The sequence below is a fragment of the Hylobates moloch genome, unplaced genomic scaffold, assembly GCF_009828535.3.
Source record: "Hylobates moloch isolate HMO894 unplaced genomic scaffold, HMol_V3 SCAFFOLD_15, whole genome shotgun sequence".
Taxonomy (NCBI): Eukaryota; Metazoa; Chordata; class Mammalia; order Primates; family Hylobatidae; genus Hylobates; species Hylobates moloch.
Window position 1 is genome coordinate 60,196,673 of NW_026652290.1, and position 25,199 is coordinate 60,221,871.

At 37.7% G+C, this 25,199-nt stretch overlaps 1 protein-coding gene across 3 annotated transcripts in view; it reads right to left on the minus strand.

Annotated features, from left to right (window-relative positions):
• The window catches only part of AFTPH (aftiphilin), a 69,474-nt gene extending 48,234 nt beyond the window's left edge, over positions 1-21,240 (minus strand). For all 3 annotated transcript variants that reach the window (XM_032176762.2, XM_032176761.2, XM_032176763.2), the window contains exon 1: positions 21,049-21,240. The gene's annotated coding sequence lies outside the window, so the exon portion shown is untranslated. The remainder of the gene's footprint in view (positions 1-21,048) is intronic.
• Positions 21,241-25,199: the final 3,959 nt, after the last annotated feature.

Sequence of the window (25,199 nt, forward strand, 5' to 3'; positions counted from 1 at the left end):
TAGAGAATTTGGGTGGGCTTCCTGTACTCTGGAGATTTGTCTATGAGAAATCACATCCTTATCAGGAGATTAGGGGACAATATAGGTGAATAAAAATAATAAAAGTGCAAACTGAAGCCGACTTTCAGGGCTACAAACCAGGAAAATCAGAGGGTTTTGGGTTTGGGAATTCTGGCATAGAAGGTCCAATATAAAGGGGTCAGGGAAACAGTCTAGAAGCCCAATAGCAATCAGCAGTGGAACCTAAGCCCCGAGCCAGATTAGTAGCCAGGATGGCAGGGCATACAACAGGTGAAGGTGATTCTGTATTAATCTTCCACCAAAAGAGAAGCTGCACTTGCTTATGGAATTCTAACTTCTAGTCTGAAATGGTCATAGAAAAGAAGAGATGATGAGTCTGTAAGTTGTAAGCTCTGGGGTCAAAAGGCAAGATGGGCTTGATAAGGCAGAAGGAAGGAAGGAATGGGGCCAACAACTGTCTGAGACTATTTGACCATTTAAAAATAGTTTCTCAATAAACATACGTGTGCATGTGTCTTTATAGCAGCATGATTTATACTCCTTTGGGTATATACCCAGTAATGGGATGGCTGGGTCAAATGGTATTTCTAGTTCTAGATCCCTGAGGAATCGCCACACTGACTTCCACAATGGTTGAACTAGTTTACAGTCCCACCAACAGTGTAAAAGTGTTCCTATTTCTCCACATCCTCTCCAGCACCTGTTGTTTCCTGATTTTTTAATGATGGCCATTCTAACTGGTGTGAGATGGTATCTCACTGTGGTTTTGATTTGCATTTCTCTGATGGCCAGTGATGATGAGCATTTCTTCATGTGTTTTCTGGCTGCATAAATGTCTTCTTTTGAGAAGTGTCTGTTCATGTCCTTTGCCCACTTTTTGATGGGGTTGTTTGTTTTTTTCTTGTAAATTTGTTTGAGTTCATTGTAGATTCTGGATATTAGCCCTTTGTCAGATGAGTAGGTTGCAAAAATTTTCTCCCATTCTGTAGGTTGCCTGTTCACTCTGATGGTAGTTTCTTTTGCTGTGCAGAAGCTCTTTAGTTTAATGAGATCCCATTTGTCAATTTTGGCTTTTGTTGCCATTGCTTTTGGTGTTTTAGACATGAAGTCCTTGCCCACGCCTATGGCCTGAATGGTATTGCCTAGGTTTTCTTGTAGGATTTTAATGGTTTTAGGTCTAACATTTAAGTCTTTAATCCATCTTGAATTAATTTTTGTATAAGGTGTAAGGAAGGGATCCAGTTTCAGCTTTCTACATATGGCTAGCCAGTTTTCCCAGCACCATTTATTAAATAGGGAATCCTTTCCCCATTTCTTGTTTTTGTCAGGTTTGTCAAAGATCAAATCACAATAGCAAAGACTTGGAACCAACCCAAATGTCCAACAACAATAGACTGGATTAAGAAAATGTGGCACATATACACCATGGAATACTATGCAGCAATAAAAAATGATGAGTTCGTGTCCTTTGTAGGGACATGGATGAAACTGGAAAACATCATTCTCAGTAAACTATCGCAAGGACAAAAAACCAAACACCGCATGTTCTCACTCATAGGTGGGAATTGAACAATGAGAACTCATGGACACAGGAAGGGGAACATCACATTCCGGGTACTGTTGTGGGGTGGGGGGTGGGGGGGGCGGGGACAGCATTAGGAGATATACCTAATGCTAAATGACGAGCTAATGGGTGCAGGAAATCAACATGGCACATGGATACATATGTAACAAACCTGCACATTGTGCACATGTACCCTAAAACCTAAAGTATAAAAAAAAAAAAAAAAAAAGATTTCATCTTTTTGCATTTGAATCTGGAATAAAATTTGTTTTTTTCCATCAAAAAAAAAAAAAAAAGTTTCTCAAGAAAAACAAAGTTGGAGGACTTAAACTACCTGATATTAAGACTTGGTTTAAAGTCACATGGTCTTGTGATAAAGATGCCACTGCAGTGTGGTGGGGAAAGGATAGACTTTTCAACAAATGATGCTAGATTAACTGGATATCCACACAGGCAGGAAAAAAATATCTGATTCTAACATCTTATACAGAAATAAGCTCCAGATAGACAGATCATGGGCCTACATGTGAAAGGTAAAGCAATCAGCCTTCCAGAAGATAACAGAAGAGATTATTTGTATGACCTTAGGAAAGGCATAAATGTTTTAAACAAGAAACAGAAACACTGATTACAGAAAAGATTGATATATTTGACTGCATTAAAATTTAAAACTTCTGTTCATCAAAAGAATACCATAAAGAGAGTGAAAAACCAAGAAAGCCATTGCCTGGGAGAAGATATGTGCAAAACATGTAACTGTCAAAGAACTCATGTCCAGAATATGTAAAGAATTCCTACAAGTCAATGTGAAACAATCCAACAGAAAAATGGCCAAAATATTTGAACGGGTATTTCACAAGACAGGATATCCAAATAGCCAACAGCATATAAAAAGTCATCAGGGAAAAATGTACATTAAAACAACAATAAAATACCACTATACGTCTACCAGAATGACTAAAATTAAAATTATTCTCTCCATAGCCACTTTTTGGTAAGGATGTGGAGAAACTGTGATTCCCACACTTTACTGGTAGAAGTATAAACTGGTACAGATATTCAGAAAACTGTTTGATAATATGTACTAAAACTATACCAGACCTTCAGTACCTGGCACATTCTGTGCACTAGGTAAATGATCAACTACCATTATATTTTAACTTTCACCAACTCTGTGGCTAAAATAATAACCTATCTGTAAGAAAATGTAAGTCAATGTTTGCTTAGTTGGCACAAACATTCATATGACTCTATATTTTAAAAGGTCACCGAAAGAATAAGTCACTTACGAAAAATATGCATAACCACACTAAAGATACATGAAGTTGACTTTATTGCCAATTTTTATAACCAATCCCTAGAAAATATAAAACTTGACTTAAATAACTATATAATTTCATAGGCTTGGGGGCATGGGGGGTGCTGATAAACTAAATCTGAAGCCCAAGGTTGAAGGACTGAGATCATAACCTCTAAACAAGCTCAAGGGTCCAGTGACCAGTCTGTTAAAAGATGGAAGTTTTGAAGTGAAATAGAAAAATGTAACCCAGAAGTTCTCACTGGTATCTTGAAGTAAACTGCCTGTAGCTCCTATTTGGTTAGATGAACAACCACAAGAATTTATAAAATGCTTGGTTGGGATGGAAAAGATTCATCACATGTGGGAAATATATAGGGTATACCCTACATATTCCTCTAAGGAATAGTTAATCCCTGGTACCCTCCTACCCCCATCATCCACACACAGTATCATGCACCCTAAAGATCCACAGGCTCACATTTGAGGGGGGTGGGGTGTCTCTAAGTAAGAGGCCCTCTAGCAATCTTTCCAGAATCAAACATCGAGAGTTCCTTCCAGACAAGTTAAAACCATACAGCACACACTGCTCAACTGGGAGAAACTCCCATCCTCTACCGGGTACCAGCCCAGCTGTATCAATGTGTACATCATCTTTCAAGGACAGATACACTGACCTAGATTATACAATCCAGCTTCACTCTAAACTTATTTTTATAGGGACTAGGCTGGAGGGTGAAGGAAAAAACAATGTAGAAAGAAGGATGGTGATAAGAAAAGGGAGAAGAAAAACAACTGTATCTGAAATATGCTAATGACTTCAATAATATCAATGACATTAGCAAAGTATATTTAATGGATGGCAAAAAATAATCACCATCTTTTTACCACAATATGTCCAAGGTTTATAATTAGTCATTTGGGTGAGTGAAGGAAAAAAACAAAAAAGAAAAACTGTATTTTCTTTAGAAAAATGAATGAAAATGTTACGTAAGCTTTAACAACATCAATTTACATTACAAGTGTTGCCTGGTGTACAGCAGTTCAAATTCTTCCAAATCTTTATTATAATATCCTTATGGAAATTTTAAGGTCATATCAAAATGTACTGTCAATGAATTTGCCCAGCCTACATTTCTGCTTGAGAGTCATAAAGAAGTAGAAAAGAGCCCTTCTTCTGAACCACATGAAGATTTGGGTTTTAGTTAACTTTTTGGTTTTCAATATATTTAGAGTGCTATGATATCACAGTTGTTTTCATGGATCTAAATTTTAAAATCTACAAAAATAATTGTTTTTTCTTTTTGGGTGTTTTTTCTTTTGTTCTTAGCATATTAGCACAACAGAAATTAACAAATACAGGCAGAGCCTCTAATTAACTTGCCAGCCTAAAAACAAAAACTCAAGATATCAGACACCAACTGTATGTCACTAAGTCACCAAGTGCATAATATACATTATTTAAGATGACATTTGTTAAATAAATAGTATCTTCCACGTGTTTTCACTCCATGTTTACACCAATGTCATTATTAATACTTATTGAGTGCTTACTATGGGCCAATATTATGCGAAGAGAATTCGTGAGTTATCTCAATTATCTCCTCATACTATCATATGAGGTAGAAACGCTTCATTTTAGGGATGAAGAAATAAAAGCTCAAAGAGGTTAAGTAATCCTACAAGGTAGCATAACTAGTAAGTGGTGAATTAATCACAAGTTAACCAAACATTTTATAAGCGTCTTAAACGATTAGACGTGATTGACGGCAAATATTACCATTATAAAAATCCTTACAAAAAGGTTTGAGTGGTTCAGAAAAAGGTTTCTGAAACCTCTAAGTAATTTGGAAGGGGAAAGATTTTTACAAGACGAGAAAGTACAGTACCAACAAAAGTACCAACAAAAATGCCAAGCAGCAAATACCTTGTTTCAGGGGAAAGATTTTTACAAGACGAGAAAGTACAGTACCAACCAAAGTACCAACAAAAATGCCAAGCAGCAAATATCTTGTTTCAGTATTAGTGTACATAGTACAAAATATGAGCAAACAATGAAAATGAGCAGCAAAATATCTTTATACTGAAGTTGATCACCCTAAAAAAGCCACACTGTCAATAGTGACAACAAAAAATTTTGTCTTTCTAGTTTTGATGTCAATACAACTGACCCATGAAAGTAAAAAAATATATATAATGTCAGTTACATGAGCAGCAACACACTTTCACTTTTCAAGTGCTACTTACCTTGTTAAACAGCAATGAGTTATTTGAGAGAAGTTGGTTTTCAAAAATTCCCATGAAAAATTTTTTCTTCTACTGAACATTCTAACCTTCTACACAAATTCATAATAACACATTTTATTTGCATTTGGATAGTTTCATGTAAAAATTAAACAAGATAAAAATATTAGAGATTGTTGTACCTTTAACTCGTCATATCAGCTGACCATATTTGAGAGTTTACTAGCTATTTTTCCCAAAAGGTACTTCAACATAAAATTGAATACATAACATTGGATAACTATTGATAACAAGGGCAACAAAATGGAAGCATCCATGAGGATAGATGGATTAGCCCCTGGAAAACATTTTTTTTGCCCTAGAACTCTCAGCTTCTATTACATAGATGCAGAATAAATTAGTCACTCTAATTCTCTACTCTCATATCCCTGAAACTCTGCAATAAAAATATAATCTGAAAGGCAGAAAACTGCCTTGATTTCATGTCCCTTGACTAAAATCTTGCTTACATCCACAATCTTGTCTACAGATAATCCCAGGACCTTCTGTTTTTGTTCTCAACTGCTTGCTCAGGGGCTTTCAAAAATTTTCCATCACTATTGATCCTTTCCTATAAATGTTCAGCCTCTTCCATACTCAAAACAAACCAGAACAAAACAAAACAAAACAGAATCCTCTCTTCTGTGCACCCTAGCTCTTCTCCTCCTCACCACCAAGCTTCTTGAAAGAGATGTGCCTATTCACTCTCTCGACTTCCTAACTTCCCACTCCCTCCTCAACTCAACACAATCTGGCTTCCATGTTACCACTCTACTGAAACTGCTCTTTCAAGGGTTACTTTATTTGAGCTCAAATGACTGTAAATGTTGTGTAGGAATAGGCCTCTGTTGTTTACCACTGCATCCTCAAAGCCTGGCTCACAGCAGGAACTAAATATATTATCATCATTCTTGCTGGGGCATTTATTCCACTAACCACTGTTGAATTGTGCTCCAACTCACCCACACTCCAGTTAGATTTCTATAACCACACCTCTGGTCTCTTGGTGCTTCACCAAATAAGTTATGAAATATCCAAATGTAATCAAGGTAAATAAGTGGGATTTGAAATGTGGCCTGAAATGTGATGAATGTGGAAAAAAACCACCCAATTATTTGTGCTGCAACGTGTCTAAAGAGAAAGTATGTTAAGAGGGGCAGTACATTGTATGCAAGCTGCAAAAAACCCTAGCTAAATGACAAAAATTTGTAGTGAGTTTTTAGACCTGCTATCATGAATATTTGCTTTGATTTGAGACAATTCCTCAGCATAAGCAGAGGTGTCAGTGAGTGTCGCCAGAGCATAATGCTACACTCTGGATAGTCCAACTAATTTCTTTTTCTTGTTCTCTGCTCCCCAGGACTTTAATACATCATGAAAATTTTCCCACAGAAGATTTTGCAATCAGCTGACATGAACAGCTGATATGCTTTAAAGTAAGTTTCTTGCTGTAGAGTTTTAAATTAGCATTCTGGTCAAGACTAAGTTAATCCTCAAGTGACTAGTGTGTTCTGAGAAAAAAATCCCCAGAAAAACAAAATAACAAACTACTGTGTGGACTTTCAAAACGAAAAAAATACCACTCTAGTCTGTAACCTAAAAACGTAACTGTGGCAGCTGCCATTCCTCTGACAGTGCTGCTTTCTATATCACAAACACCCACCATGAGAGCAACTCACCTCTTAGAGAAAGAAGCATTTACTAAAGGTTATAAAACTGCAACCAAGTGCAGTTAGATTTCAATTATCTGAGCCACTAAGAAAGTAAGCAACGATGTCCTACATAATCTTCAACTCACAAATTTGGCCTTAAAATATGACCTACGTAACAGCAGATTTACCTCACAAATTAAGTCTTTGCAAGGTGCTATTAATTTTACTTTAATTTGTTTTCTTACCACTCATCAATTAAGAGAAAAAGATGACCTGGAGGCAATGAAGTGACAGAAGGAAACAAAACAATTAACCAAACTTAAAGACAGTCATAAATGATCCACAATAATAGCACACATGATATTCTTCAAGGGATTATTATAAAACAAACTTCATATATCTGAAAAATCAAATATAAACACATTCCAAAATAGTGCTCAGGAGTGTATGCGTGTGGAGTGTACACAGGTAATGCCACAAATGGTTCGACTGATACTAATAACCGCACAAAAACTATGGAAGGAATTCCATGGAGAACAACTTCCTAGCTGGTTGACCTTTTTTAATGGTGTTTTTGCTTGGTTTAAAGTTTTACTTTTTCCTGAGAGGTAGAAAGGCTAAAGGATAAAAGAAAAAAATATATAACATTTATTTGCAATGTACCAAATACATCTGGTTAGAAACAACTTGAGAATTGGCCCGTCATATAAAGCAAAATTTTTCACACATTTTTCCCCTATGACTCACAGAAGAAATACATCTTACATGATGACCCAACATACATAAAAAAAAAAAAAGTTTCGCCAAACAGTATTTACTCTTACTCTCCATGTACTCTGATTTTTAGTTCTATTTCATTTTTTCTTAAAAGCTGGTCATGACCCTCTAAACTGATTTTACAAACCAGAAATAGGTTTTAATACAAAATATAAAAAAGTATTCTTTCCTTCTCATCCAATACCTCCAAGTCCAATTATTGCTTCCAGCATACAAGAGGAGGGAACAGGGCTTCTTTTAAAACAAAGAATTCCTCCCTGATCTGGTGCTTACAAAGACAAAATGCATTCTTAAATTACATTATTTCAACGAACCAAGTATTTGATAAAATGAAAGTGTTCTTTTTCTCTTTACAGAATTTTGTATAGAATAAATGAAAATTACTATTTATTTTTCAAATTCATACTACCTTCAATCTAGGAAGCATGCCACTTTAAGGATAACATTTTAAAAAAACACACAAACATAACATAAAACTGGAACACTCTGGCAAATTTTAACAATTTTCACTTTCAGAAAGCATTTAGCAATTGTTCAAGTTTGCAAACATTAACTTTTCTGGTGCAGTATCTACAATGTAAAAGTTCTCTAAAAGATACTATTGGTAGGAGTATATATTGGCTCACACACTATTGCAGTTTAGTAGCATATGAAACATTTTAATGAATTCTTTTTAAATTTTTTAATTTTTTTAACTTTTAGGTTCGGGGTAATGTGCAGGTTTGTTACATAGGTAAATTGCATGTCATGGGGGTTTGGTGTACAAATTATTTCATCACCAGGTAATAAGCATAGTACCCGACAGGTAGTTTTTCCATTCTCACCCTCTTCCCTCCTTCCACCTTCAAGTAGGCTCTGGTGTTTGTTGTTTCCATTCTTTTGACTAAGCAATTTCATCTGCAAGGATGTATTCTACAGAGGCACTCATGCAAATATACAAAGATATTTACACAAAGTATTAATTCCAGTATTGTTTGTTCAATTTTTTTAAAAAGCAGCTGAAAACAACTTAATCTATTAATGAGGAAGTGGGTAAATAAAAAGTGCAGCCATTAAAAAAGAGAAAGCTATATTACTAACAGGAAAGTGTCTAAAATATATTTTTAAGTGAAAAAGCATTTCTGAAAAGCATTTTCCTTTTCGTTCTTTTTTTTTTTGAGACAAAGTCTCCTTCTTTTGCCCAGGCTGCAGTGCAGTGGTGCAATCATGGCTCACTGCTGCCTCTGCCTCCTGGACTCAAGCAATCCTCCCACTTCAGCCACCCAAATAACTGGGACTACAGGCGTACACCACCATGCCCAGCTAATTTTTAAATTTTTTGTAGAGACAGTGTTTCGCCATGTTGCTCAGGCTGGTCTCAACCTCCTGAGCTCAAGCAATTGACTTACCTTGGGCTCTCAAAGTGCTGGGATTACAGGTTTGAGCCACCACACCCTGCTGGCAATTCTCTTTTGATTCTCCTACTTATATTCTATCCCTTCTCCTTCAGTGAATCTGATTGCCCTGGCTTCTCAATATATATTCTTTTTTTTTTTTTTTTAAGACGGAGTCTCGCTCTGCTCTGTCTCCCAGGCTGGAGTGCAGTGGCGCGATCACTGCAACCTCCACCTCCCGGGTTCAGGCGATTCTCCCACCTCAACCTCCCGAGCAGTAGCTGGGATTACAGGCGTGTGCTACCACGCTCATCTAATTTTTTATTTTTAGTAGAGATGGGGTTTCACCATGTTGGGCAAGCTGGTCTCAAACTTCCTGACCTCAGGTGATCCGCCCACTTTGGCCTCCCGAAGTGCTGGGATTACAGGCGTGAGCAACCACGCCCAGCCGCTTCCCTATATTTTTATCACTGAGAAATCTCATCCCTCTTTTGTTTTTGTCTGTTCATAATGCTCAAACCTTGTCTATATGTCTGACCTCCTGATCTGCCTACCCAAATGCCTTTTTAAAATCTCTCTACCTGGATGTCTCAGAGGTATCTCCTATTCTCCAATTCCAAGACTGAATTTAACCTCTACTCAAAAGGTAAACAGAAACCACTTGTTCCTACACTATATTCTAAATTCTAAGTCTAGAAATCTGAGTGTTACCCCAGCTGCCCCCCCCCACCACAAATTAAATGAATCAAGTTTCTACCTCCTTAACATCTCTTACTGTATTTGTTTTAACATCCCACAACCTACACCTTGTCAGGGCCTCATTATTTTTGGCCAGGATTACCGCATTCTACTTAAAACTCCTTATTTTAGCCAACATGGCTAAGATACTCCCTCTTTGTTCCAGCTAGACAAAATTACCTCTGGATTCTCCACTGGCACGGTTACCTCTAAGTTGTCACACATGTCATTTCTTTTAATGTATTGTTCTTATATGTCCAGAGAACCCACTGACTAAGCCTTCAAAATTCTATTCAGGCATGAAGTTTTCTATGAAGGCTGGAGAACTGAGATCACCTATATTTACTAAGTTACTATGTGATAGGTACTGTGTAAGGTACTTATTCATACACCAGTTTATTCATACATTCAGTTTAATCACAAAAACCCATTTTACAGGGGAAGAAACAAGTCACATAATCTGTTCATGGTCCCACGAAGAATAAGTAAGGAAAGTGGGACTCAAAGCCAGTGTTCTTTTCGTTGTATCAGGTTTCCTGTCTGAATTAATCCTCCTTTATATCTATTTCCTATTATATTTAACAAAGCAAATCACATTTGTTTCCATGTTTTTTTCCCCTAATAGGTTCTCAACCTTAGCTTTGTATTAACTTTTTTCTCTAATAGAATGGGTAGACCCAAACATCTTTTTTAAAGGTTTCGAAGGTGATACTAAATGGGTTAGCTAAGGTTGAGAACCTTTGTGTTAAGTTCCCAGAGTACAGGAATGCCAATGGACTTTATAACTCCAGAGATGACATAAATGTTTCTAAACTGAACTGCTAAACTCATTGATATAGGTAAATCACTGCAATAGTACTTTTTCCTACAAAAATGTTTTCTCTTATGATTTGGTTGTATAAATATTTTAAAGTTGTGTTGTACACATTTATCTGAGACTAGCACTAAGAAACTTAACATTCTTAAGATTTCAAAAACAAGGAGTTTACAATATTAAATCGTCAATACTCTTCTTAAAAATGCAACTTGAAAAATTTACTTAAAAGGATCAAAGTTTAAACACTGTGACAATTTTTGAAACAACACATAAGTACTTGAGACAGCTCTCGATTTGGGAAATTCCATTTTGGAAATATTACTACTTTCTACTTAACCAGAAAGTTTATGAAATCATTTGTTTATTCCTTTTTGAAGCTTCACTTATAATTAGTATATAATTTAAATGTTATGGAATTCTCAGAAAAAAAAAAAAAAAAAACCAAGCTTAAAGAATTAACCACAGTTTCACTTGCAGATGAACATAAAGAAATGCTTATGTGAACAGCAACATCAACAACAAAAAACTTCCCTACTTCCAGAAACCAGGGTCACTGCTAATCTGATTAAAATCTGAACTTTTTATTTACGTGTAACACTTGCCCTGTGCTTTGTGTAAACTTATGAAACCTAATGAGACAGAAAACTATCATCTGCTGGCACAGAATCTGAAATATGGAAAAGAAGAGGAAGTGGTAACTTAACTATAAGTAAGAAGTGATGAATACTCAAATATCCTGTTTGGGCTTCAGGCAAGAGAAAATACGAATTTTTGATACCTGAAACTCTTAGTAATTTTTTTTTTTTGGAATGAAGATATTATCAAAAAATAGTAAAAAGTATAAAAATAGTTCAGTGTAAAAAGAGTTAAATGATCTCTTAATAAGTTCATTGCTTTTTATAAATAGCCACTAAAAACAAAAGCCTTAAGAAAATAAATCAATGCTTCAGATTTTGAGTGTCATTGTAGCAGAAGCATTTTAGCTGCAAATACTCCAGGTCAACATTTTTGCATCCACACAATAAACAAGATGAGAGACGATAAACCACAGCAAAACTGAAAATACTACGAAACTTAAGCAATCACCAAGAAGAAAACACCAAAAACCTCACTTGGGAGGGTGTCTAAGGCAGAAACGCTATTCACTTCGACCATTTAAAAACTGTGGCCTCACTAAAATGTATGCAAATATTAAAAAATCCTACTCCTAGGAGTTTTGCTTTGAAAAGTATCACGTCACTTAGAATGATTTAAATAACAAGTGGTAAATAATTCATTAATCACTTAGGAAGGATCATTTTTATTACCTATAGAATTAATTTTATATAACATAAAAATTGAATCTGTTTAGCAATATAGAATTTTCATATTTATTAAGTTTATTGTTAGGTATTTTACCTTTTTCTGCTCATGTAAATCGTAGTCTTCACTTCCACCCTATCTAACTGGCAAGCATTATTTACATAAACAAAAGCTCTTGGTGTTTATATAGTATACCATCACATCACTAGCAAATTGGGGTAGACTGACCTTTTCCTTTCCAAGTCTCATAACAATGGTGATAGGTAAGAATCTAATATTCACCCTTAATTAAGATATTGATTTCTGAGTTGAGGTGTATGTTTTTATTGTCTTATAGAATTATTCAGTAATTCTTATTTTAAGTTGCTTTGTTAAAAAATCACAAATGGGTTTTTAAATGCCCTTTCAATATTTATGAAGATAATTATGTAAGTTTTCCTCAGATTTTTTTTTGGAGACAGGGTCTCACTCACTCTGTTGCCCAGGCTGGAGTGCAGTGGTGTGATCTCAGCTCACTGAAGCCTCGACCTCCTGAGCTCAAGTGATCCTTTCATTTCAGCTTCCCGAGTAGCTGGGACTACAGGTGCATGCCACCATATCTGGCTAATTTTTTATATTTTTTATAGAGATGGGGTTTTGTCATGTTGCCTGGGCTGGTCTCAAACTCTGGAGCTCAAACAATCCACCCACCTTGGCCTCTCAAAGTGCTGGGATTACAGGCATGAGCCACCACACCTGGCCTAGATCTATTAATACAGCAAAAACATCAATACCTATTCATAATTGTCTTCAGCTTGTTTGATAGTTAGGATCCCAGTTTATTTCCTGCAGGAAAAAGGTAAATGTTTCCAAAGAATCAAATAAGCATTATGTAAGATTATCTACTTAATTACACATATGTCAAACAGTATGTATTTAAACTTATTTGATCTTACTCCTTGCCTTCATTTTTACACAAAGTGGGCTACAAAATAAATTTTCCCATAGGCATTAAACACACTCAAATTAGTAATATAAGTTTATCTAGGTTTAATCCTTACTCAATTTTCCCAAAACAATTTCATCTACCTAAGGCTTTTATTAATAATTACCATATTCTTGGACTCTCAGATTCATCTTTACAGCCTAGTCAAGCCAGCTCCCTGCTCAGACCTCTCCACTTGATTCCACAAAGATCTCAAACTGAGCTTAACAAGAACAGAGCTCAAGCTCTTTTTCCTTAAAGCTGGTCATGTTCCAGGGCTCTCTAACCCAGTTACCATACCAGAAACTTAAGATCCCCTTTAACAAAGCTCCTTATCCTTTAACATCTGTAACAAATGATTTCACCTCACAAATCCCTCAATTCTGGAATATCTACCTCTTTTCACCTCTGACTCCACTCTGGTCCAGAATGCCCTTACCATCTAAACTAATCTCCCTAAGTAGTATTTGATCATGCCCAACCCAAGTAATCTTTTTAAAAGTCAAATTTGATCATGCCAATCCTCTTCTTGTGATAAAGATTTAAAAAAATATATTTAACAAAGACTTTAAACCATTCCTGTCTCTCTAGCCTTACTCCTCTTTTCCCCCATTGTTTTCAATGCTCTAGGCTAGGCCTTCTTCCAGTTTCTGAAAGGTAGATAATTAACATTCCCTTGTGCCACAGGGTCTTTGCACTTACAGTCCCAGTGCCTAAGACATTCCCACACATCCTTCAATTTTTAGGTGAGAGATCAATTCCTCAGGTAAGTTTCCTAACACCCTCCCTCAAGTCCTCCTACACATATTTCTTTCAGAGCATAAGAACCATAGTTAAGTTATAGTTTGTGATCAAACACTTGTAACTTGAAAAATTACCATGCAACCCATGTATACTATGAAAAATATATTGAGAGGTTTAAATGTAATATGTAATTTTAAAAAATCTATGTATTCCTTTCTATGAGTGAAGTTAATCTTATATTTTTTCTCTAAATAAAAAGTGTCATTTCTAGAGCAGCGCTGTCCAACTGACAACAATAAAGCCATATATGCAATTAAAAATCTTCTAGTAGCCACATTTAAAAAGAAACAGATGAAATTTTATTTAACCCAAAGTATCCACAATATTATTTTAACATGTGACCAATGTAAAATATTACTGATATATTTCACATTAGTTTTTAAAATCTGCTGTGTATTTTACACTGATATCACATCTTAATTTGGACTAGTTTCATTTCAAGTGACACATCTGGCTAGTGGCTACTGTATTAGACAAGATAGTTCTAGAAGATAGTACTGTGTTTTTTAATACTTAAATAGCTTGCTAACGGAATAGGTTAACTTAAAAAGAGCATGGCATTAAGCAAGATTAACCTTACATCAAATAAAGGCATATCTCAGGTTTAAATCATTCAAAAATTTTAAATTATGCAAACATTCCACACTGCTGAAAAGCCTAAATTCAAAATAAAAATTCCAGTAATTTAAAAACTGCATATTACTGATCATCTGAGGAAATGAGGGAGATGGGGACCCAACCACTGCTGGTAGGAGTGATTTTATTATAACCTCTTAGAAAGTAACAGGCTTTCCCTCTGACTTAATAACTCTACTTCTAAGATTTGATCCTATGAAAATAATCAACAATAAGGTCAAAGAATTATGTACAAACTTTTTCACCAAGATGCTCTTCTATGATGGTAAAATCTGGAAAACCCACAATAGTGAGAAATAGCAGAGATAACTTGAAAATGGCATTCTACACAGTTATTATAAAGCATGGTTTTTTTTCATTTTGTGTTTTTTTTTTTTTTTTTTGAGACGAAGTCTCACTCTGTCACCCAGACTGGAGTGCAGTGGTGTGATCTAGGCTCACTGCAATCTCCACCTCCTGGGTTTAAGCAATTCTCCTGCCTCAGCCTCCCGAGTAGCTGGGATTACAAGTGCCTGCCACCATGCCTGGCTAATTTTTGTATTTTTAGTAGAGACGGGGTTTCACCATGTTGGCCAGGCTGGTCTCAAACTCCTGACCTCAGGTGATCCTCCCACCTCAGCCTCCCAAAGTGCTGGGATTACAAGCGTGAGCCACCGCACCAGCCAAAAAGCATGTTTTAAGGAAAATTTAGTAACATGGAGAAATGCTCACAATTTAATAAGTAAAAGAAAGATCAATGCAATACGATTCATATGTATATGTATGACACGCTCACATATCCACAGTAAAAATAAAACAGGAAGAAAACCAAAATATTAAGTTTTCTTTTTGTAGTATGATGACTAGTGATATTTTTCTTCTATTATCCCTCTTAACATGTATTTATTGAGTATTACTTTGTGCCAGGCATTAAAACAGAAGGGTTCCTGCCATTATGGGCACACTGATTTTCTTTCTACTTTTTTTCCACATTTTCCCAAATTTTCTATAATAAGCACATTATTTTTTCATAATTTTAATAACTGGAAAAACATAATATGAAGTAGATAATGATTTGGGTAAATCAGTTGCCAAGGGATGTTTTTTGGTGAACTGGGGAAGAATCTGAATATGGCCTTGAATATTAGTTTAGATGACTAAACTGATTTAAAACAAAAAAAAAATCTACAAAATACTATGTACAACAAGTCTTCATTTTGGTAAAAAGTACACATATATAAATATATTAAAATGTGTAGGAAAATATGCATTATATAAACTGTAACAGTGAGGGATTTGCTTTTTTTTTTTTTTTGAAACGGAGCCTCACTCTGTTGCCCAGGCTGGGGTGCAATGGCATGATCTTGGCTCACTGCAACCTCCACCTCTCAGGTTCAAGTGATTCTCCTGTCTCAGCCTCCTGAGTAGCCGGGATTACAGGCGCCCGCCACCATGCCCAGCTAATTTTTCTATATTTTTAGTAGAGATGGGGTTTCACCATGTTGGCCAGGCTGGTCTCCAACTCCAAACCTCAAGTGATATGCCCGCCTTGGCCTCCCAAGGTGCTGGGATTACAGGCGTGAGCCACCGCACCTGGCTGAGGGGTTTTTTAAAAGTAATTTTTCCAGCCTGGGCAACATAGCAAGGCCCTGTCTCTACAAATAATAAAAAACAATTAGCCAGCTGTGGTGGTGTGCACCCATGGTCCCAGCTATTTAGGAGACTGAGGCAGGAGGATTGCCTGAGCCCAGGAGGTCTGGGCTGCAGTGAGCCATGATCACTCCACTGTACTCCAGCCTGGGTGACACAGTGAGACTCTGTCTCAAAAAAAAAAAAAAAAAAAGTGATTTGTTTTTTTGCTTGTCTATTTTCTATGATGCTCCTGTATGCTTCTGCAATAAGACTATTTAAAAAAATTTAAATATGTATACACCCACTATTTACTGAGCATCTATTACATACAAAACTGGTAGAACTGAGTAAAAGGAGTCACAACCTTAAAGAAACAACTAATTAAGGAGAATAATACAAGAGAACAGCAAAAATAATGCAAGATAGAATATAAACATCACTGAAGTAAAATGTGGCTACCAAGAGTCTAAGAAAAAGATCATACTTGATTGGGAAGAGGAGGAATGGTGAAAAAAAAAAAAAAAAAACTGCAAAAAGGAGAAAATTTGAAATAGGAAGGATTTAATTGACCGAGGAAATGGTAGTCATTAAAGATAAAGCATGGGGCCCCTGTCAAGGAACAGTAAGACACATAATAAAATATGGTTAGAACACAGGATATATGAAGGGTACAGGCAGTAAGCTGGAAACATAGGTTGCAAGGGCCTTGAATTTTCAGAAGGGAGTGCCTCTGTAGCTTTCTCAGTTTAAAAATGAGGGAATTATTGCAGGTTCCAATTCAAGAAACTGTCCTACCACTTCTCACCTCTACTGGTTCATGCCACTACCATCTCTTCTTAACTCTACCAGCACAATTCTCTCCTGACTCTGCTTCTATTCTTACATTCCACTCCTATAGTCTATTTTCTATATAGCAGCTAGACAGATACTTTTACAACATAAATTATCTTACACCTTTACTCAAAAATCCTGCACTGATTTACCATCTCCCATAGTAAAAAGCCTAAGTCATTAGAATTTCTGTAAGGACCCTAAAACACTGCCCCTCTCACCCTCTAACTCTGATCACAATTCGTACTACTCTTCTACTTGTTCACCCTATTCTATCCACCCCGGACTTCTCTGCCACAATTCCTTGACTATTCCAGGCATACTTCTGTTTCTACCACTCTTCTTATTTGCTTCCCCTTCTTCAGGTTTAAGCCTTCTCTGACTCCACTCTATATAAAACAGCAAGCCCCACCAACCTTCCTTACTACTGGCTCAAAGCAAAAAATTCACCACTCCCTATCCCCCAAAACCGATTCCATTTTTCTGATGATACTTAACATCATCTGCCATTATTGCTATTGCTTATTTTATTGCTACTTGCTTATTTGTCCCAAATACATACACAAATGTGTGTGTATATATATATACACACAAAGAAACTGAAGCTGTAGGAGGGCAGATATTTTTTCTTGTTTGTTCATTTCAGTATCCCCAGCACCTAGAACAGGGCCGGACAAATAGCAGGTGCTCAATAGATGAATGAAAGGAAGAAGGTAACATGCATGGTGTCAGTAGATATTTAATTGAAATGGTTTATGGTATACTGTAAATATTTACATAAATAGAACCTACAGTAAATTCTCATTTACTGTGTAATTTTTCTATGGGAATTATTCACAAATACAGTGCTTGTAAATTAACCTTTAATTAATTAGCAATCTATCTTTGCAAGGCCTATCTTCAAGTTAGCTATTTGGAACAAGGGTGACAGTGACTGACAACCACGGGATGGAGTCTTAAATCATTATTTCCCTCTTCTTCTCAATTATCCCAAATCAATAAGCAGTGATTCCCCACCTCCCTTCTTCCTCCCCACTTAGTTCTGACCTTTTCCCTTTTCTTGGGAATAGGTCTAATCCACAGACCTATGAGCCCCTACCCTAGGAGGGTAAGGCCAGAAATAGAAACTAGGAGTGTGATAAAGGGCTGTTAAATGGTTGTTAGCAATAGGGAAGAGCCCAGGCAAGGGAAGTTAATGCAGAGGAATCTGGAAAGGCAAACAATTCTTAATCAAAAAAAAAAATTTTTTAACTCAGAATCTCCTTGTATTTTAAAAGAAAGTCAACACAAAATAAAATAATACTAACTCCTTTCCTGTCCTTTTTTTAAATATACAATGCTGAAAGAAGAGTGATACTTTATATATGTTTTAAAGTTAAATACCTAAACTTTTAATTTTTTTTTTTTTTTGAGACGATGTTTCGCTCTTTTTGCCCAGGCTGGAGTGCACTGGCATGATCTCAGCTCACTGCAACCTCCGCCTCCCGGGTTCAAGCGATTCTCCTGCCTCAGTCTCCCGAATAGCTGGGATTATAGGCATGTGCCACCACACCCGGCTAATTTTGTATTTTTAGTAGAGACAGGGTTTCTCCATGTTGGTCAGGCTGGTTTTGAACTCCCGACCTCAGGTGATCTGCCCACCTCCGCCTCCCAAAGTGCTAGGATTACAGGTGTGAGCCACCGCGCCCGGCCTTTAACTTTTAATTTCATTGTAAAGAATTTCATGCAAACCTTAGGGAGAAAAAAGCCATAAGGAATGATCAAGTAACCATCACCCAGGTGTGTTAAATCTTAATCTCTTAACAAGTCAACTTCAGATTTTTTTGAGGATATAAAGATATGTTTGTAAACCCATGGGCCCCTCCTAGATCCTTCATCCCTCTCAAGTTCTCCAAAGGTCACTTTTATTCTGACTTGGTGTTTATCATTCCCATGCACGTTGTTATACTTTTGCTACATATTGCACAAATCACAGACAATACATAGTATAGTTTTGCATGAGACTGTATAAATGGTCTAGCAAATGGCTCTGTCACTTACCAGCTGTTTGACCTAAGGCAAGTTACTTAGTATCTGTGTGCCTCAGTTTCCTCTCTGAAAAATGAGGGATACTACTACTTACTACCTTACAGGTTGTTGTGTGGATTGAGTTAGTACACTGTATATAAAGCATTTAGAAAACTATCTTGCTCATAGGAAGCAATATATATGAGCAACATATATACTGCTCATATATGTTAGCAATTATCATATAAAGCTGCAAAAGGACTTGTGACTATATCTGATATATACACAAACTGATAGAGAAAATGATTAGCAAAATGAGATATGTAAAATCCATACAATGCCAGATTTTCAAAATAGTGTAAAAACTAAAAATACTTACAAAGTTCCGGCTAGAAAGTTCACTATTCTACTTAAAAAGGAATTGAAAGTGCTAAGAATAGAGGGAAAAACCTTTATTTTTTAATCTACAAAGTGTAGGTAACATTAAATTAGAATATAAACATTTTATTTAAATAATTTATGATGATTTAAAAATATCTAAATACCTAGCGGCCTTTTATGAGATTTGGGGGAAGGGTTGGGAGAGAAGGGGCAATCCCTTAATGAGAAGCTATTCAAAGACTTTGCCTGCTGAGGAAAGCACTTTAGATTTCACACAAAGTAAAACATTATTTGGTACTCAAATGTCATTACATTTCTGAACTAGTTTTTCACTAAATGTAAGCAGAACAAATGAAAATGTAAAATGATGTTTTATAATAGGATTCACCCAGATTATACAATTTTCATAATGAAAACTGGATTCTGCAAGATTTATCAAGGCTATTATGGACATATTATCCTTGTTGTGATATAGGATTATTTTTTAACAGTCTCTAGGTCAAAAGATCAGCCAACATTAAAACTTAAATGCCCTACATATTATGTGAATTGTAGTGGATTTTTTTCCAGAGGTTTTTGAAGATTTAAAAATATATATGTACTTTGAAGATCAACTGATATATCTAATTTAATCCACGGAGGAACAACTAGATCTAATGAATATCTGCTGGGTGCCATTTACTGGGCTAGATGTTTTACACAAGATGTCTTTTAATCCATGTGAAATATCTTTATGAACAAAATTTAGGAGGCTACCACAGATATTTTGTTTAAACAAATACACCTCTGCGAAGTGTTAAAAATGACTAATAAAAAAGCCAACATTTAAACTGGTAAAGCATATAAAATGTACGTGACTGTGCTAATTAACATAATAATGTTGAAACATTTGTTGTCCGTAGAGTTTAGCACATATTTTAATGTCTAAGAGGTTAACTGAAAGCAATAATTAAGTGTAGCATCAAAGATAAACTCTGTGTCTCCCCTCCACCAAAGAAAATCCTTGGAATAGGAGGTGGAAGGAAGACTTACACTGTAGGAAAAGTTGAAAACCAAAGTTCTACTTTACTTCTCCTAAAGTGAGAACTCTGAAACGGAACCATTACTTCTGTTTCATCCCCCTGCCCAGTAAAAAATTTACATGTATGAGTCAGTTCTTCCCTCGGCCCCAACAGAAAAGACTCAGTATAACCAAGCTATAACTTGCACAAAGCAACAAGGAAAAAAAACCTTTCTATCCCCGCTACTTTCCTAATAGAGCAAGGACCCTACCACCCCTCACTCCATACTCTGCCTCTGCCCCAAGTAAGACGCAGCACCTGCCAAACCAGGCACTTAAAGAATAATGGTGCAACTTTTCAAACGCAATCTGGAGAGGAGACGCAGATAATTTCTTGAAGAGTGCAAGAAGACAGCAGAAAAGGTACTCTCAGGAAGGGATGCGTGAGCTTTGGGGCTTGTCCCCTCTGCCTGTTGGAGGATTCCAAATTCGCTTGCTTCAGAGACCCTTGGAAGCAGCACACTGAGGTCGCAGCCAGCCTCGGGCCTCGGTGAAGGAGGCAGTGTTTACACCTGTCACGAGGGAGGGGGAAGGAGAGCGAAGAAGCCCGAGCAAAGCCCTAAACTTCTGAACAGCTCCCGGGAGAACGCAGCCAGCGCGGAGCTTTGGGAGGTAGAAGCAAAGGGGCAGGGAGAGCCGGCGGCGGCCGGGGAGTGAAGGACTCCCACTTACCCGGCCGGTGCCCGGGATGGCGAGGAGGGGGCCGTGCGCTTCGGGCGCCACCAGCGGCGTTCCCGCACTCGCCGCAGAAGAGAGCAGAGCCCAAGCCCGGAGCCCGCAGGCCCGCAGAGCCAGCTCCGTCCTCGCAGCCCCCGGCTCCGCGGCGGGCAGATGTTCCCGGCCCGGGTGAGGGTCCGGCTGCTGGGCCGGGCCCGGTCCCCGCACCCTCTTTCCCCGGCGCAGCTAGGGGAGCGGAGCGGCGGCGCTTACCTGGCTCCTTCGGGGCGGCCGCGATGGGCATGGCTCAGGGGCCCGGGGAGGAACTGAGTCCCCGGGGAAGGACCGTCTATTCCGACGCGGAACTGGTGAGAGCGGAAGGCCGGCTGCTCACAGCCCTGTCAGCGCAGCAGCACCATGGACGCCCACCGGGAGTTTCACCGCTGCCGCGGGACCCCCATCCCACTACCCTCCGCCCTCTTCCGCCGCCGCCGCCTCCACCTCCTCCGCGGAGACCCCCCGCCCACTCCACACACTCTCCCATCATGCAGCGGGGGAGCCGCTGCCGCCGACACGTCACTTCCGGGCGCAGGTGGCTAGGTCGGGACCGGGCGCTGGTGGGTGCTGTGGGGTGGGGGAGGACACTCTAGGGGAATTGGTGTCACAGAACGCTTATCCCTGCGCAGGCGCTCTCGTGCAGAGCGCCGGCCGCCATTTTGGGTGCGGGCAAGCTGCCCTTTCCTTTTACTTCCTTGCGAGTCATAAAGCTGTAGGGGGATAGACGTCTTCCCGCACTCAGGCGCCGGCTGAGGCTGCGCTCCCGGCGAGGGACAGGTGCTCCTCTCAGCCGGTTAACGTTCAGCTCAGGACCAGGTTAAGTTTCTTGCTCTCCAAATAAAATTGTAAAGGTTTGGAAATATAGAACCACATTTTTACCAAAAACCTACTAGAGAGCATTCGTCAGCTTGCCCTTTTCGCCCCGAAAAACGACTTTTTCACTCACAGCCCGTCTCTTCCTCTTTTTAAATTTATGCCGACAGAGGAAGAAGCTGATATTTAACAAATAACAAGAGATTGCGATAAATAGAATTTAAGGTGGGAAAGCAGCCGCCAAACTGACAAATTGTCTTCGACGAGAAAATAGTAGTCCGGAATTTGGCTAATGGATGGAGAAGGTGGTCGTTTTTCATAGATCCTTACGGAGAATATCCAGTGAAGCTAAAGAGACCACCATAAACTTCTGCATTCAAACGCATTTCTGGAACAGAAGTCGTAACCGATTTTGTTTCCATCATCACTCCTGAACAGTTGATTATTTTCAAATAATCAACTGTTATTTATATAAAGGTAATAAAAATATTACCTTTCCTCCTCCTTTACAATGAATATCTGTTAGAACACCAGCCAGTGTAACAATCAGAGTACAAGGCTACGGGAGTATGATTACTGTCTCGGATGATGAGCCCGGGGTCCTACAAATCATGACCCCCGCCGGCTCCTCATTCTGCCCATGTTTGCCAAACGTCTGCATCAGTAATTTGAATAATTTAAAATAGTCCCCAAACAGCAAAGCTCAGCAGTTATGCAAAGAAACAAGAATGGAAAACACCCCCTCAGCCACAGAGAAGTGTCCACCCCTTTGGGTGGAGGAATTATACAAATCAGGAGAAAGATAAGGACAATAGCAGTTCATCACGATTTATCCCGCCTCTGCAATGTTCTAGACAAATTAACTCGGAGCGCTCCAATGGACCCGCATTTGTCTCTTTACTACTCAATCGCTGTAAGATATACGGAGACTGCATCACTTTAAATGGGAGTATCATTTGCTTTGTGGTGATGCTGGAGTTTGTGTTATTGCTCAGTCACTAAAGTAAGAAAAATCTATACGGCTTGTCAAATTTATGCCTATTGTATTTCGCCCCCTGCTGGTTTAGCTCGTGTGCAAGCTTGAATTTGTGTGTGTGTAGAAACTAGAAATTGATTTTAAACGAATACATGCTTGTTTTCATTTTACAGCTGTACTAAACAGAAATATCAAAATAAGAACATATGACTAGACCTTAAAGCAGACTGTACACTAAGAACATGTTTAAACTAAATGAATTTAAACTGCACTCCAGCCTGGGTGACAGAGTGAAACCCTGTCTAAAAAAATAATTAAATTGCACACCCCCTATCAGCTTACAATTTTATAATAGGGAAATCGAGTACCTATTTGGCCAACTAACTTGTAATTGGTAATCTTACACGTAATTCTGAAGACAGTGACCTAATGCTTATGAAATTTTATTACAAAAGGAAAGTATTTGAGTGTTTGTAAGATGATAAATCTGTGGGAAATATAAAGTCCATTTCATTTGGAGTCAATGATAGTATTGTTTTTACTTACCTTTTAAAAATTATGGCCATAACTGCATTATCTAAGATTTGGCATCAAGAAAAGAGGAAGAAAAAAAATTACCAGTTAACATTTGTTGTATTTACTTCTAGTTTTTTTTCCTGTCCTTACTTTTTACAAACTTGTAATCATAATTTAGATTTTGTGTCCCTTTTGTCACCTAATTTTGTGTTGTAAGCATTTCCTCCCATCGTTTAATATAAAACCTTAATTTTAATTGGCTGCTTAGTAATCAATGAAATGACCACTATATGGATAATTTTCACTATTATAAAATAATACTTAGATGAACATTTTTTGTGTGTGGCTTTGTTCAATTTTAGGATTTTTTTTCTCAGTATAAAAGTTACTAAGTGAAAAGGCTATGAATGTTTTATTGGTAATTTATCATCTCATATTATTTTCCAAGAGACTGCTAATTTAGAATGCCACCAGCAATATACGAGTGCACTAATTTTACCACCTCCTTACCAACCAGCAGTGAATGATAATTAAGAGGGGAAAAAAAGATGGAATAGACTAAAAAGTGAAAACAATTTAATTCATTTTATATTGTATGAGAAATTAACAGACAAGCAAGAACAAAACCTCAGCAATGTGGTGGTGTTCTGGAAAGGCAATATGTGTAGAACCTGGGTCTATGACCAGGTTCTGTTGTCACTATGATTTTGTATAAGTTACTTAACCTCTCTTGACCTCAATCTCCTTATATAACAAATGAGAGAATACAGTCAGATCACAGGTTCTCAACCCTCTTAGGACAAACAATGTTTTGGCACATGTATCTCTTTAAGAATATGGTAAAAGCTTTGGCTCTTTCTGTAGAAAAATGCTTATATCCACAGACACTCAAATTTCTCATCCTAAAGCTCATTCACGGAAGAGGGTCTTTGAACCACAGCTTAAGAAATATGCACCAGATAATCCCCAAGATCCTTTCTGTATCTAAACATTTACCTAAGATTGTATTTATTTATTTATTTATTTTTATTTTTATTTTTTTGAGACGGGTTCTCCCTCCATTGCGCAGGCTAGAGTGCAGTGGTGCCATCACAGCCCACTGCAGACTGAACCTCCTGGGCTCAAGGGATCCTCCTACCTCAGCCTCTGAAGTAGCTGGGACTACGGGTTCATGTCATCACGCTCAGCTAATTTTTTTATTTTTTGTAGAGATGGGGGTCTCACTATGTTGCCCAGGTTGGTCTCAAACTCTTGGGCTCAAGCAATTCACCCACCCTGGCTTCCCAAAATGCTGGGATTACAGGTATTATGTCACCACTACCTCTTGAAATATGTCCTTCATACAGTTTTATAAAAATAAGGTATTAGGCTGGGCGTGGTGGGTGACGCCTGTAATCCCAGCACTTTGGGAGGCCGAGGTGGGCAGATCATTTGAGCCCAGGAGTTCAAGACCAGCCTGGGTAACATGGTGAACCTCCATCTTTACAAAAAATTAGCCAGGTGAGGTGGCATGCTCCTGTAGTCCCAGCTACTCGGGAGGATGAGGTGGGAGGATCACCTGAGCCCATGAGGTCAAGGATGCAGTGAGTTGTGATTGCGCCACTGCACTCCACCCTGGCTGACAGAGCAAGACCCCTTCTCAATAATAATAATAATAATAATAATAATAATAATAATGAGCGACTTTCCCAAAGTGTGATGAGCAACAGAGATTTTGTTTCTTAATCATTCCCACTGATCTTTCTTGGATTTGCTTATCAAATTTATTACATAAATAATAAAAATTACAATTAGGTGTTATAGTACTTCCTGGAGTACTGGATATCTAGAACTTTCTGGACATATTCAATGTATCAGGGAAAATATTGAATATTTCAATATTTAATATGTCTTAACCTGTTAAGACAGCAATAATTTTTATCTGTAAAATTGGAGAGGTAGGGAAGAAACTGCTGTTTGACTACATTATTTCTAAAGGTACTGAAACTTTTTCAGCAAATTGTTTAAAGGGTCAAATTCTGTATATAAAGTTCTAACAAATTTTATAGAACTTTCCAAGGAA